This window comes from Patagioenas fasciata, chromosome 17 (genome assembly GCF_037038585.1).
Source record: "Patagioenas fasciata isolate bPatFas1 chromosome 17, bPatFas1.hap1, whole genome shotgun sequence".
Lineage (NCBI taxonomy): Eukaryota > Metazoa > Chordata > Aves > Columbiformes > Columbidae > Patagioenas > Patagioenas fasciata.
In genome coordinates, this window is record NC_092536.1 from 12,304,585 (window position 1) to 12,318,200 (window position 13,616).

Genomic DNA, 13,616 nt, shown 5'->3' on the forward strand with positions numbered 1-13,616 from the left:
CTGTTCCCAAAGGGGACACATTTTGAATGAAACTCGAAAGATTTAATTCCCATGCGAAGCGATGGGGAGATGCCGTCTGCTCGCAGCGCGGGTGGCTGAGCTGCGCTGGGCTCTGCTGAGCTCAGTTCTCCCCACGAGCATCATTAAGAGTCTGATTGATGAACCCAAGTGCAGTAATAGGTTTCCCAGGTCATACATTTAAAGCTACTGGAGGTGTCACATCTAACTGCTTAAAACCAGTGAGAGCAGCACCAGGGCGAGTGCTACGTAGATGGAAACACTGACTTCACCCCAAAGGACAGCTGGAGGTGGTCAATGCCGTGTACAAAGCCATTCACCCCATGTGAACGAACCTCCACGGATGATGCCATCCCACTCCCTGCCTCAGTTTCCCTCCCATTCCAAAGCATAAAACCACCTCAGTTTACAGAAGAGCAACAAACCCTGCAGAGCTGTGAACTTCTCACACCCCAGACAAGCGTTACGGAAAGCGTTAGCTCTGATCCCGACACCGATCTGCGCTGACATGGCTTGTTTGGAGCTTTAATCAGCATCGGGCAGAGCAGCAGAACAGGCTCCCCCACGGCAGCGACGAAGGCGTTTGCTTAACAAACAAGCCCTACAAAAACTAATAACAAAAAGCTTTTAGAGTCACCAGATAACATTTCAAGCAACAAACTCCAGCACATATGTTAATTGGATGATTTGATTTAGAAAGCGAAGCGGAGGAGAAATAAATCTTAGGAGCTTAACACAATCTCTTAACTCTCCCAGCCAGGAGCCGCAGGCGATGGGGAGCGGGGATGGACCCAACACCGGCCGTTCGGTGGGGGCACCCAGGTTGTCCTTGCCCTCCCAAATCCATTTTGAGTCTTGTCTTCGCTGCGGTAATGGCTTACATTTCTACGTGCCAACTTTAAATGGACACCATTGTCTTATTTAATTAGTTTTTGTGGGATTTATAGCATTCAACGAAGAACCCCAAGGGCTGATGGATTTATGCCCGTTTAATTTTTATGACCCATGGAGCGTCAGTGAATCTGATGAGGAGCAATGGGATACAACATATGCACAGTTACTGTAAACCTGCGTGTTTGTGCATCTGAAAATGGAGCATTAAAGTGATTCACTGGCAGCCAGCTCACTCATGCCAGCAGTTCAGCGCTAAACTCCCGCTCGGCTCAGACCAGCGCTGTGGTGTATCCACGTACACGGCCTTTTAATTCTGATAATATATAGACAATGTTCCCCCTGTTATCTCTAATTACCCACCTTCCATCAACCTTGCCAAAAGCCGTCTGGGAAGGAGGGAGCCCTTTTTCCTTCACAACCAAATGCTCTCCCCTTCTCCCTTCCCACTCTCAGCACATAAAGCTGGAAAGTGGCTATTTCACCTGGGTCACGCCATTTTTTTCACCTCCAATAAAGCTGATTTGCACCTAGGAGTGAATTGAATAAGAGGCACTTCACCATCTGTACAACACCCTGGATGCTGCAGAGATGCTGGACCAGTCCTCGTGGCCACAGGAACCTGCGGGTTTGGGGAGGATGATGCTGGAGGGATGAAGCATCGAGGTCTCAGCCCTGGAGACCCCCTGACCTCCCCCACATAGCAGTGCGTGGGTGTTTGCACTGAAAACATGTCTGGCAGTGGTGAAAGAACAGTTAGGAAAAACAAATGCTTGGTTGCTCATGGCCAAATCACTGGGCTAAAGCTGCCCCAAAGCCCCACAGGCTGCACATTTCTCCGAATCCCGACACTTGTTTTCATATTCGTCCCAACTGCCCCTCTCCAGGGAATGAAATGGCCAAGGAATGCCTGGTCCTATATAATCATTGTAGGTCCCTTCCAAGTGAAATTATTCTGTTCTTCTGTTGTATTTTATTCTATTCAGGCTGGCATCCTGCACACTTCTAACCACAGAGCAGCAACACTAGAGGAGGCAAAACCACCCCGAAACTTTGCAGTAATTCAATGAAGTCTCTCGTTCCTCTCCCCTTCGCTCCACCTGATACAAGCGGCATCTCTCTGAGCAGACCGCAGGCAACGCATTTTAATGTTGCCAAGACAACTGTGTTGACAAAATTCCCCCTTTTTCAGATGCCAGAAGCTGGGTTTTGTTTTAATTTGGAGTTCAAGGCTTAGCATATTTCAGTAACACGCTTGCCATTTCTCTTTTACTGTTTCATACAATATTTCCTTGACGCCTGTGGTGTGCGGCTGAAACAGAGTTTAGATAAAACCGTCAATTCTGCCACTAACTCCATCTAAAACTGATGTTCTTATTAGGGCTCAGCCCATCTGTAAAACATAAATTTCACCACCATCAATTTGCCAAGGGGATTGGAATTACACCAGCGACTCCAGTTTGACAAATAGGACCTGTGTTAACACAACACCACTTTGTCCTAAATGACAAAATAGGTAGATAGGAAATAAATGAGAAAACGCCACTTGATAGATGGTGCCGAAATCCAATCGCAGCACACGAGGGGAATCGTGGCTCCATTTAGAAAAAAACTAGAAAAAGGGAATTTAAAAGTCGCAGCAGCTTGGCTGGAGCTGTAATAGCTCCAGAGCCGCCAGCCGGCATCAATAAAGTCAGCGGCAGATCTCTCAGCTCACGTCGGTCCAGGAATTCAACTCCCAGCTCGTTTCTGTGCCTCACGTTCTCATCCCCTCCTTTGCTGCTGACTCCCCAAAATCCTTCCAGCATGGCATTAAATTTTCCTACTCTAACAAGCCAGTGAGAGAAGTAGCTCAATTAGGACACTAAATAGCAATAAACCTTATTGTCACTGATTTTCAGTGAGAGTGACTCATATCACTATTTAAAAACCTTGGGAGAACATCAGGCTCCTCACGGCACAAGCCTGGGTTCCTCGGGCTGGAGGCACCAGGTCCCCGTGAAATCCTGATGCTGAAGAGGCTGCGGGATTTTCTCCATCCCCCGAGCATCCCCACCACCTCTCTCCAACATCAAAAGGTGCAGGAGGACCAGAGGTGCGATTCCCCACCGATTGATCCAGTACACAGAGCCACAGCAGAGCTCTCACCCTCTTTGCACCCACATCCTAGGTGGCTGCGCAAAATTAAAGTAAGAAGATAATTTGTTCCCCTGAGTTTCCATCTGCGCTTTTCTTAAGGTTTTGCATTAGCACTTGTTGCCATAGTATCAACGATGGCGGCAAAGTTCTCCGCGGGTCTCCTGGGACCTGCTCCTGGTCCCATGGAGGGCTCTGGTTCTAATTTGAGCAGGATTGGGCTGGGGGGGGTGATGTGGAACTTTCTGCTTCCTGATTTTAGCTAAAGATGCTGCTGGTGATAGAAAGGTTGTTCCTTAGGGGCAGCACCAGCCACATCGCCCTCACTCCACCAGCATCCCTGACCACGGCCCCGTTTGGGGCAGGATGTGCGACACAGTGGCCAGAAAGCGCGTGAGGTGGGGAGTAGAAATTGGTTCCCTTCCCCCATGGGACAGTCCTGTGCTGGTGATGCTGAAGAAGCCCCAGTCCCTATCTTGAAAACAGATTGTTTTTTCCCACACCAGAGGATTTTGCCTTCCTGAGACCCTGCTTCTCAATACGGGCATTGTGGAGGGTGGCAGCCGTGGGACAGGTTGTCACACCAGGGCCACCATGGTCCCACCACACTGCAGTGGGACTGGAGCTCTCGGCCTAGATGTGCCAGGGTTGTTTCCAAGGACACGTTCATTTTGATGAACTGCTCTGAAAAGACACAGCTTTCCTGACTTCCAGGGCGAGGAAGAACTGCACGTTTTCAGCACGGCTGCAAACATAAGCCTGAGACTCTGCAAAATGGGATTAAGACAAGCCTACCCTAGAAGGGCTTTGCAAGATCTCATTAAGCATTTCTGAATTGTCACATAAAAAAGGAGCTATGAAAAGAGTTGCCTTAGAAGAAATCCCTCCAGTTCTGTCTCTACACACCCAGTACTCGCAGGTTTCCACGCTCTGCATATAGAACCAACATACTGATACCATATGGGCTTTCCAGACCGTGCGTTTCTCGTGCCCGCAGCCAGATCCCAGGCACTCGCTTGGCATCATATTGGCACTTTGCTCCCCTTGCTTTCCAGCTGCGACCCGGGGTGCGTCGGGTCAGGTACCACATCGCACAGTTAATTTGGAACAAGCAGATGGACGTAAACACGTTTCATCCAGCTTCAGCCAGACAGTGACTTACAGATCTTTTCCCTTTTCGGGACACAATATGTTTATTTTTGGCTACATACGAGCGATCAGATCGCGTATATAGATTTGATTGAATGCACAGATACAACCAGAACAGCATGAGAGAGCAAAGGCATTTTTAGCTTCGTTTGGCGCCGCCTCTCAAAACCGGTTCCTTGCTATCAGGGTTGTATTTCTTTAGTAAAAATTGATGGTATCAACAAGTATCAAACAATATTCCTGTTACTCAGGAAAGGTAAATGCTAATCTATGCCAGTGAAGCTCATGTGACTTATCAGTTACTATATATAGTTGTTTTCAGGCACTGATTTAGGCAATCTGGCAGATTTCCTAAGCTCTTGTACTGATACACCACTGAAACAGAAAATACGAAACACATGAACAAAGCAGGGAAAAAAGTATTCCAAGGGGCTAAAATGTCCCAGAGGGTCAGGGAGGACCAAACCCTCCCCATCAGCAGATACACAACATCAACTGCGAGTGAGGATTCAGCCCAAACCCCTCTGCCTAAGATGGCCTCTGCGGTACTCGCTCACGATCGCCGCGCTGACGGAGGGAATAAACAGAATTCAAAGGGCACAAAGACTTGTCGCTCTCCTTTGCTCAGGGGGGAATGCAAATGCTTCTCCCAGTACAGGTATCTGATCAGAGAACTATCCCCTCAAAACCCATCTCTGCATAAGACGAGACTCTGTACTGGAAGTTTGTTTGCAAACATACGCACGTTTTAAAATTGGAGAGTATATGACTGAGTTTGTAGCAGCTTTTAAGAAAATATTCTGGGTAATAGAAGCTAAGAAGAAAATAGGGGGGAGGAAGAAATTGCTGATGTAAACTCAAACTCTTGAAAATAAGACTTCCCCACCTAAGACCTTTAAAAGGAGAGGCACAGCCAACCAAGATGTGCAGATAGAAATCTCCAGAAGAGTGTTATTTTGAACAGCACCCTGTCCCAAAAGCGTCCCCACAGCTTTTGTGCAATCAGCCCTGCAGATCCCGCTCCACCAGCTGCCTGAGCCATCAGCATTTGGGGACACAGAAGAGGAAGAGGAGCTGGCATTTAAAGCATTTGAAGCACTTGAGCCCCCCCATCACTGCGACTGCCCCTCGCAATCTCCCACGTCTCCTGCTCCAGACAGCCTGTGCTCCCCCAGGGAGGAAGGAGACACTTCCCCTGCATTTCAGTGAGAGGCGGATCAGCTCCTCCGGGACTCAGCAGATAATTGTCAAGTTGCCTGCCAGAATTTCCTCCTGACAGTCAGAACTTGAAAGCGTTGGAAGAAAATGTCTGCACCTGGGCTGTGGAGTCAGCACACTCAAGGGAGCGCAGGGCTGAGGCAGGGAAAGGCTGTGGATGGGGTGATGCGCACCCACCCCAGCACCAGATGCTCCAGCTGTGCATACACAGAGGTCTTTTTTCCTCTGCTTTGCCAGTGAAAACCTAAAGCTTTCTGCTATCTACTGCAAAGCAAGCCGAGAGCAAGACCACAGGCAGGGTAGGCAGGGCTCATCTCCTTTGATCCATGCGATGACTCCCTTCTGCATTTCAAACCCATCAGAGGGGATGCTAGGGGTCCTTGGTGCTTGGGTGGGGAGAGGGAAGGGACGACATCCAGACTGACCCCGGCTCTCCCTGCAGGACAGGAACCAGCTGTGAACGGGACATCCCAGGGCTTCACTTGGGGGCTGGAGCAGCATCGGGGTGTCCCTTCCCCACCCCAGGCTGGATGGAGATCTTGCTCCCACCCCACTGCCCTGGGGATGGTGGGGACACCCCGACCCCGTGGGAGAGGGAGAACAGCAGGGGCAGGACCCGGCGTGGGTCACCCTCCCACCCCAGCACTGGGGGGTGATGGCATCTCCGTCCGCCCAGAGCCCGGGTTGTAGCGGGGGGCCGGGGCGCCGGGCGGGCGGCGGCGGCGTTCAGCACCCGGGACAGCTCCAGCACCGCCCGCCGCAGGGGGGAAGGGGAAGAGAACAGCCCTGGCCCTGCCCGTCCACGCGAGAAACTGCCCCCCACTCCCGGGAAACTGCACCCCAACAGCCCCCCCACCCCACCCCGGGGAAAACCGCCCCCTCTCCAGTCAAACCGCCCCTGGCACGACTGTCCACTGCCCTCACCAGGCAGATCCCACCCGGACCCCCCTAGCCTGCCCTGGTCCCGTTCCTTTCCCTCCCCGGGCAAACTGCCGGCTGTCCCGGGCACGCTGCCCGATGCTCCCTCCTGCCTTCCCTGGCCAAATTGGCTCCCTGCCCCCCACCCCGTCCCCGGTAAACTGTCCACCCGTGCAAGCGGCCCCCCCTCGCCCCATCCAAACTTGCTGTAAAGAGTTGCGGGGGAGGGAGATAACAGCCAGCTTCTCTCCGCTCCCCGCAGCTGGCTCAGCCCCCCAGCCCGGCGGGCACGGAGGCGGTGAAGGAAGTTTTGCAGCGGATCCCCAGGGTGCGGAGTGGCGGGGGGAGATTGGGACCGACCGCGGCGACCGACAAACAGCACGGTCCCGGGGGGACGGGTGGGATCCGCGTCTCGGCGCGGTCACCCCCGGCTTCACTGCTCGGCAAAGCGGCTTTAACCAGGCAGAACCCACGCGTGCCCTCCACTCCCCTCCCCGCCGCGGGACCTGGGGGCGGCTCGCCCAGCTCAGGCTCCTGCAGGCGAGGGCAGAGCCCGGTTGTCCACACCGGTGGGGCTGGGGACGCGCTGTTACCCCCCACCCCCGTAACCCAGCCAAGGGCACAGCGGAGCGGCGCAGCCCCGGCGGGGAAAGCGTGTCCGACGGGCGCCCGAGGGAGCGCACGGTCCCACGGGGCTCCGCGTTCCCCCTGCCCCGGCCGCAAAGTTTCCCGGAGAAGCGGGGCTGGGGGCAGCCCACCCGCCGCCCCACCTACCGTGCGGCGGAGCGCAGCCGTCCACGTCCCTGGCCCCGTCCCCGCCCGGCGCATCCCTCCCGGTGGCTCCGGAGGGACGGAGCCCGGCGCGGCGCTGGGCGGGCAGGGAGGGAGCCAGTCCTCGCTGCGCCCCTTTATCCCAGCATCACCGAAACGAATCCGCTTTGACGTCCAACCAGGGTTTTTATGGGTGTGGAGCGAGCCGGTGCAGCCCTCATTAGGAGACACTCTGCTCTCCAAATCATACATCTTTTATATAACCTCATTTCCAGCGTGGTTTTTCTTCCCCCTCCCTCCTCTTACCGGGGAGCATCACCCCCCGCCCCAGCTCCCCCACCAATTAAAGAACCAAGAGACACCCCCTTCACCCCCACTTGTTGCCTGGATGCTCCACTCTGCTGCCCACGGGCAACCTCAGCCTTCCTCGAGGGAGCGGGGGCTCTGCCTGCCCCGTCCCCCACCCGGCTCCACCGCCAGCTGCCTCTGTGCCCCTGGAAAGCCGCAGTCTCCTCTCCTCCCTGCTCCCCCCTGGGTTATGCTCTGGGGGCTCCATAGAAGCCCCCCCCACTTCCCTGACAGGGGGCAGCCCTTCCTGCTAAGTCTGCCCCTGTCCTCGCCCCTCTCTGTGCCCAGGGCAGGTGCCACCAACCCCCTGGGGTCCCCCAGCCCTGAGCCAGGCAATGCTGCAGGCAGGGACAGCCCTGTCCCTCTCCCCGGTGCCCGCACCTCCTCTGCTAGAGCCAACCCTGGGCTGCACACAGGGGAGGGAGCAAAGGGGCTCCTCTTCACCCTATTTCCCCTTCTGACTCTTTACCTGCCCCCAGTAAGGGCCCAGTGCAGACCGAGGCTTGACATCAGTCTCGAGGCTTTGCAATTGTGCTCATTCCCATGGCAACAAACACACACACAATTATAGATATATAATATTATATAAACCCAAGTGGGTTCTCGGGCAGGAGTGCAAGGTTCACCTGCTCGCAGCCTCCTCCCAAGCCCGGGGGCAGCTGCCACCGGAGCACGGAGAGGTGGCTTCAGCCTGGTGACGATGCACAGCCCGTGGATGGCTGGTGGCTCCGGGAGCCAGTGGCCCCGGGCAGCCCCTGCCTGCCCCACCACCTCTCTGGAGGCAAGCAAAGAAAGCGCCGCACAGCAGGCAATTCAATTACAAAACTTCCCACAGGGAAAAGGAAACCGAGCAGCCCTGTTCCTCGCCAGCACAGAGGGAGTTTTGCAGAGGTGGCGAAAGGGAGAGGACAGGCAAACACAGCAGAAGAACTGGGGCTGGGGCTGCTTCTCACCTACTCCCCCCTCCATACATCAAGCTGTAAGGCACTGTCCGGGGCTAATGAAAACATGATTATGCTTATTTAGATGTGGGAGGACTAATCTAATAGCGAGCTACCCAACGACATCTGCTCTGGTCCACTGGGCAGGGAAACCTACCCCGTGGAGGGATGAGCATACCAGCAAAGAAGGGCTTTGTGACCCTGCCACAGGCTGAAAATTGCAGCTTCAGCACAGGCTAAGAAAAGTCCAAAACCTTCTCTTTTCACGGCTCCCATCAGGGCTAGTGATTAGCAGGGGAACTGGACCGATCCCCCTAGGACGGGGGTGCAGACAGGCAGGGACAAGGCTGATGGGTGCGATGGACTCATGGGGCGTTTGAGGGTACTCTGTGCTTCCAAAGCCACCCTGACACATGACTACTCTGCTACCCGCACCTTGCTGCTTCTCTGCCCTCCTGCCAGCGAGACAGATCTATGGAAGGCAAAACGCTGCTGGGGAAGCAAAGCCCTGGCTGCTGGGGTGCTGAGACCCAGGCACACGGGGCTCCCCGCGTTGCTCCAGGACCCGACTCACCCACCAGAGCCGCACCCTCAGCAGGATCCCAGCCCTCTCTGCTAGCCCCAAGCTTGAGGCAATTAGATGAGCTGTGCTCACCCATGAGCCACGTCTGCACCACTTCCTTCACCGGCAGAAAACTTAATGGGACAAGGCTCATTTTTGTATCATCTGAAGCTTCACTGAAGCCCATAAATCTGGGTGAGCCAGGAGCAAAGCGTCAGTACAAGAAGGGAGCTGCTGGCTTGTGCATGTCCTGTGCATTCCCCTGAACCAGGGATGAGCCCCAGGTTGCCTTTTTCTCCAGCTGATAGCCATGAGTCAGCCTGGAGGTTCATAAACAACTAATGAGACAGATGTTGGTCTGTAAATGATGGAGCGTGACCCTCTCCAGCCCATCTGCACCCAGTGAGCCTGTTCCCACACAGCTCTTGGTGTGACAGCAAACATTTGCACCTTCCTTCCTCCAGCAAAGAGCATTTGTGGAGAGAATTTCTCCATGGGGAGCGTGCTCCTGTAATCCTGCCTCATCCTACTTGGGCAGCTGAGAGCCCCAGAGAAGAGACCCCAGCTCTGGAGAAGCCCCCCATACCCAGCCCAGCCTTGTCCACGGAAGTTGCTTCTTCCCTTCTCACAGCTGGAAGCAAATGCAAGCGATGCTACCAAGCAAGTTATCCCCAAAACTGCTGGAGAGAGGGAACAGCCTCCTCCCTACCCCTCGCACAGCTGCTCCCCACTTCCCTCTCTCCTCGGAAATCAGCTCAGCGCCTCTCGCTCCTGGCCATATGCTGCCAGCGGTTCGAGAAGCCAAATATAAACACAGCCGCTAATGCTCACCCAAGTTTCCTTCCCTCCCCACCCCGAATCTGAGTATTTTCCCCTCTCCTGCTGCCGTTTGCCCTCACCCACCTCTCTTTCAGGAGCCGGTGGTGGCCATGGCTCCAGCGAGGAGCTGGGCTGTGTATCGAGGAGCCGGCGATGGGTCCCTCTCCAGGGCAAGCGGCTGGGGGGTCGCAGCCCAGCGGTGGGAACGTGCCGCTCGGGATGCTCAGCCCGCTGAGATCCTCAGGAAACCGCGGCCTCGGCACAGATCACACACACAACATCCCCGGCAGCCGCGGCTCGGGAGTTAGCCGGCTGCTATTTCTATGCAACTCGAAACGTGTTCGAGGGATTACTGCCCGGGGAATAAAGAAACGGCTAAACATATTTATGCTGAAGCTTAAGGAGCCTATGTAACTGCACACACACAGACAGCTGAGAGGGGGGTCTGGCACGGAGACTGCAGCGATTTGGGACAAATCCCAGGATTGTCTGTCCGTGTTCTAGTTTAGAGCAAGTGCCTTTGCTGGTGCTTGCCTAGAGGTGGCAGTGAGCCTTCGCGCTTGTCCTGGCCCCGAGCAAAGCAGCAGGGCCTGGGGTGTCCCCAGCTGAGCTGGAGCTTTGCGTTCTCACCCCACAGGTGAAGTTTTGGCTGTGGGCACAAACACAGGTAGAGGGAACTGCAAGGGGTCCCGCTGCCTCCTCCCTCGGTCCCCTCGCATGTGGTGCACACCCTGGGCTTGGGGGGTTGTTTGGCATCATCCTCCCTGCAAGGTGCATGGGGAAAAAATTGGGGTGTGATTAAATCCAGACTGCCTCAAAAAACAAGGGCCAAGGGAGCTGCGTTTTGGAGACATCCCTGTGCCAGCTCCAAGACATATTTGGGGTCAAAACTTTGCTCTCCACTTTCAGAAGCTCTGAGTGACCAGACAGAGACATAAAGTTAATCAGCACAAACATCGATTTCAGCTTTTCCCCAAAAATACCCTCCCTTTCAACAAGACAGCTGTAAATCCCACTGAAAGCCAAACATTATGTCTGAAAACTCCCTGAACTGGGGGCTACAGTTCAAAACATGTTGCTGGAAAGATTTTTTCCAAGTGCATGTCACAGCCTCCAAGGGTATAAAGTGGGTTATAAAGGGTGATCTCTCTCTCACACGTACACGTGGGCATGTACGCACACACAAAATCTAATAAAAAGATATTAGTCGAAGAGTATTTGGCTTCTGGCATTCAACTAACTCCAGCTTCGTACAGACACCAAAGAAATGAAATTATGGGAGCAGACAAACAAGAAATTCCAAGGGGATGAATTAACATTTCATCGCTGTTACAGGGCAGAGAAGTACCTGTCCGTCTTCCCTTGTGTTTGTACTTCAAAATGTGAACCCCCTACCTTTGACAGCCACCACAGCACGTTTCCTCCACCCAAGCCCTACCACCTTTCCATCAAAATTGCTTTCGTTATCACTTTAAGACGCATTGACAGTCTAACAAACACACCCAAGTTCAAGGACTTCTTGTAAATCCGGGTCTAATTTAGACAGATTTTTAAAACAACTAAACAAAACACCTGCTTTAAGATGTTGCTGAAAGGGGTTCGAGTTACTTCTGGGTGATTCAGATGCAAACCCTGTTTCGAAACAGGAGTGCCTGAGCCATCCAGCAGCAGCTGGAAGTTTGGGGGCAGATGCTCGGCAGCGGCGGAGCGACACGACTCCACCGAGATCAGCAGAACTGAGATCATTAGAGCCAGCTAAAACCAGCCACTTCTCCCTGCTTTATACCATCTGACTCCCTATTTCCAGCCTGCTCCTTTCTAGCAGGATCAGCCCCCCCCCCCAAATGATATCTTTTAACCTTTGGGTCAATTATTGAGATAATTACAAATTAGAAAAATCACTTTTGTGTCAACCTTAAGCAGTATATTTAGAGATTTGTTTTTATTTTTACTATTAAGTGACATATTTCAGGGGGCTGTAGGTTAAAGACTCTTTCAAAAAAGACCTAAATCCCTAATCTTAGATGAAAAGTTATCACCGGAGGACCCGGGGGTGGGTGGTGACAAAGGCAGGAAAGGGCCCTGCGTCAAGCAGCGCCCTGGGTAAATAGGGCCGGGGCTTGGAGCTGCCTGACAAGCCTGATAAGCCAAATCTGCAAAGCATTCATTGCAAGAAAAGAACACAAAGCAAACCCAAAAGCAGAGAAACAGCTGCTGTCGAGTTCTTAATTTCTAAAAAAGAGCAAGAAAAAAAAAAAGCCAAAAATACTCTGCTAGCCACCAGCAAAGCCCCCCATGTGTCTCCCCGCAGGATGGATGGGGAGGGAGGATCCAGCATCCCTGGTCCCCCCCAGACCCGCTGAAATGAAACGGAGTGTTTGAGGCAGCCCAGGAGGAGGAACGAGCTCCATCCCATCGCCCAGCCTGGATGGAGCAGCAAAGTGATGCAGCCCCAGCTGCAAAGACCAAAGCAAAGGTGAGAATGTGGAAGGCTGATCCCAGCCCCCAAGTTACTCACAGCCCCAGAAGAAAAAAAAATAACGAATAAAAATAAAACAACCCTTGGGGGACGTGCAAGCATAGGGGGACACAAAGACATCGGTCACCCACCTCTGAATCAGCCACATTTGGTCACGGCCAAACAGCAACCAAGGTTCTCTCCCAGCCTAAACGTGTGAGTCAGCAGTTCCCCAAAAAAAGGGAGAAAAACAAGAAGTCGAGAGACACAACTGTGGGGTTTTTCTCCCCCTTTTCTTCTGCGAAACAAACAAAAGAGACACGGCGCTCAGCCTTCCCACCGACTGGGGAGAAGTTTGCGGCAGCTATGCCAGGAATTTAGATTTATTTCTGGAATGACTTTAATGGGATATTGAAACGCTGCTATAATTTAAAGGTATTAAACAGCTTCTCCTGGTTAAACCGTGATGAAGCAAACCCTTGACAAACCGCTTCACTTTGAGCCGACCAGCACAGCCGCAGCCAGGAGAGCTCAACGGCACAATGCAAAGCCATGGCAGCAGGATTGAACATGCCAGGCCCTGACTTCACAGCTTTTTGGCTACCTCCAGACACTGCTCACCCTCAGTGATTCACCTACCTCCAGGCTGCAAGGGGCTCCCACAACCAAATCTTGGCCCAGCCACAGCCCCTTTGGTTTGAGGCTCCTGAAATCAGGGTGACCCCACTAACAAGGGGGAATTAGGGCTGAGCAGCTCATTGGTGTCTCCTGCAAGAGCTTCCTTAGCACCCAATCCCTGAGCAGGGCTGATGTTGCATCTAATAGGGTTAATGGAGACTTTGCCTGTGGTTGAAACCATCACTGGTGTTTCCTTGTGAGATCACCGGTGCCACATGGATTTCAGTCCAAATCTCAGTGTCCTGCTCATTCCAGCCACTGGGACCCATTTTCATACAGATCACAACATCTTATTCCTGAAGTCTCAACCCTCCCATTACACTGGGTCAAAATTAGCGGGATTTGTTAGGATGGGGTGGATTGATCAACACAGCACAGCTGGATAAACCGATTTCCTTAGGAAAGTGGTACCAAAGGTACCCTTTTAAAAAAAAGAAAACCCAACTTTCCAACAGCACCAAAACACTAGAAGGTTTGGGGAAGGGAAATTGTGCCTGTGTTTAAAAGCTGGAGGATTTCCACTTCTCAGTATCTCCAATGGGTGATGGTAACTCCAACAAGGGTGGTATTGTTACCCCCAAAACTCAAACCAGCTGCTTTTGGGGGTTAAAATCTGTTTTCCCTCCCTCTTTAGCTGGAGTTCCCCTCCCAGGCTGGGCCATGGGTAAGTAAGTCCCAGCAAGGAGAGGTTTCCTGATGGGCTCACACA

General features: G+C 53.2%; 1 protein-coding gene across 2 annotated transcripts in view; it reads right to left on the reverse strand.

The window, feature by feature from the left end:
* NOS1 (nitric oxide synthase 1) overlaps nucleotides 1-13,616 on the reverse strand; it is a 78,619-nt gene that overhangs the window by 53,847 nt on the left and 11,156 nt on the right. The window contains exon 1 of one of the 2 annotated variants that reach the window (XM_065851380.2): nucleotides 7,105-7,267. The exons of the other annotated variant lie outside the window; for it this stretch is intronic. The gene's annotated coding sequence lies outside the window, so the exon portion shown is untranslated. Of the gene's footprint in view, nucleotides 1-7,104; nucleotides 7,268-13,616 lie in introns of those variants that run through there. 2 annotated transcript variants of the gene reach the window in all.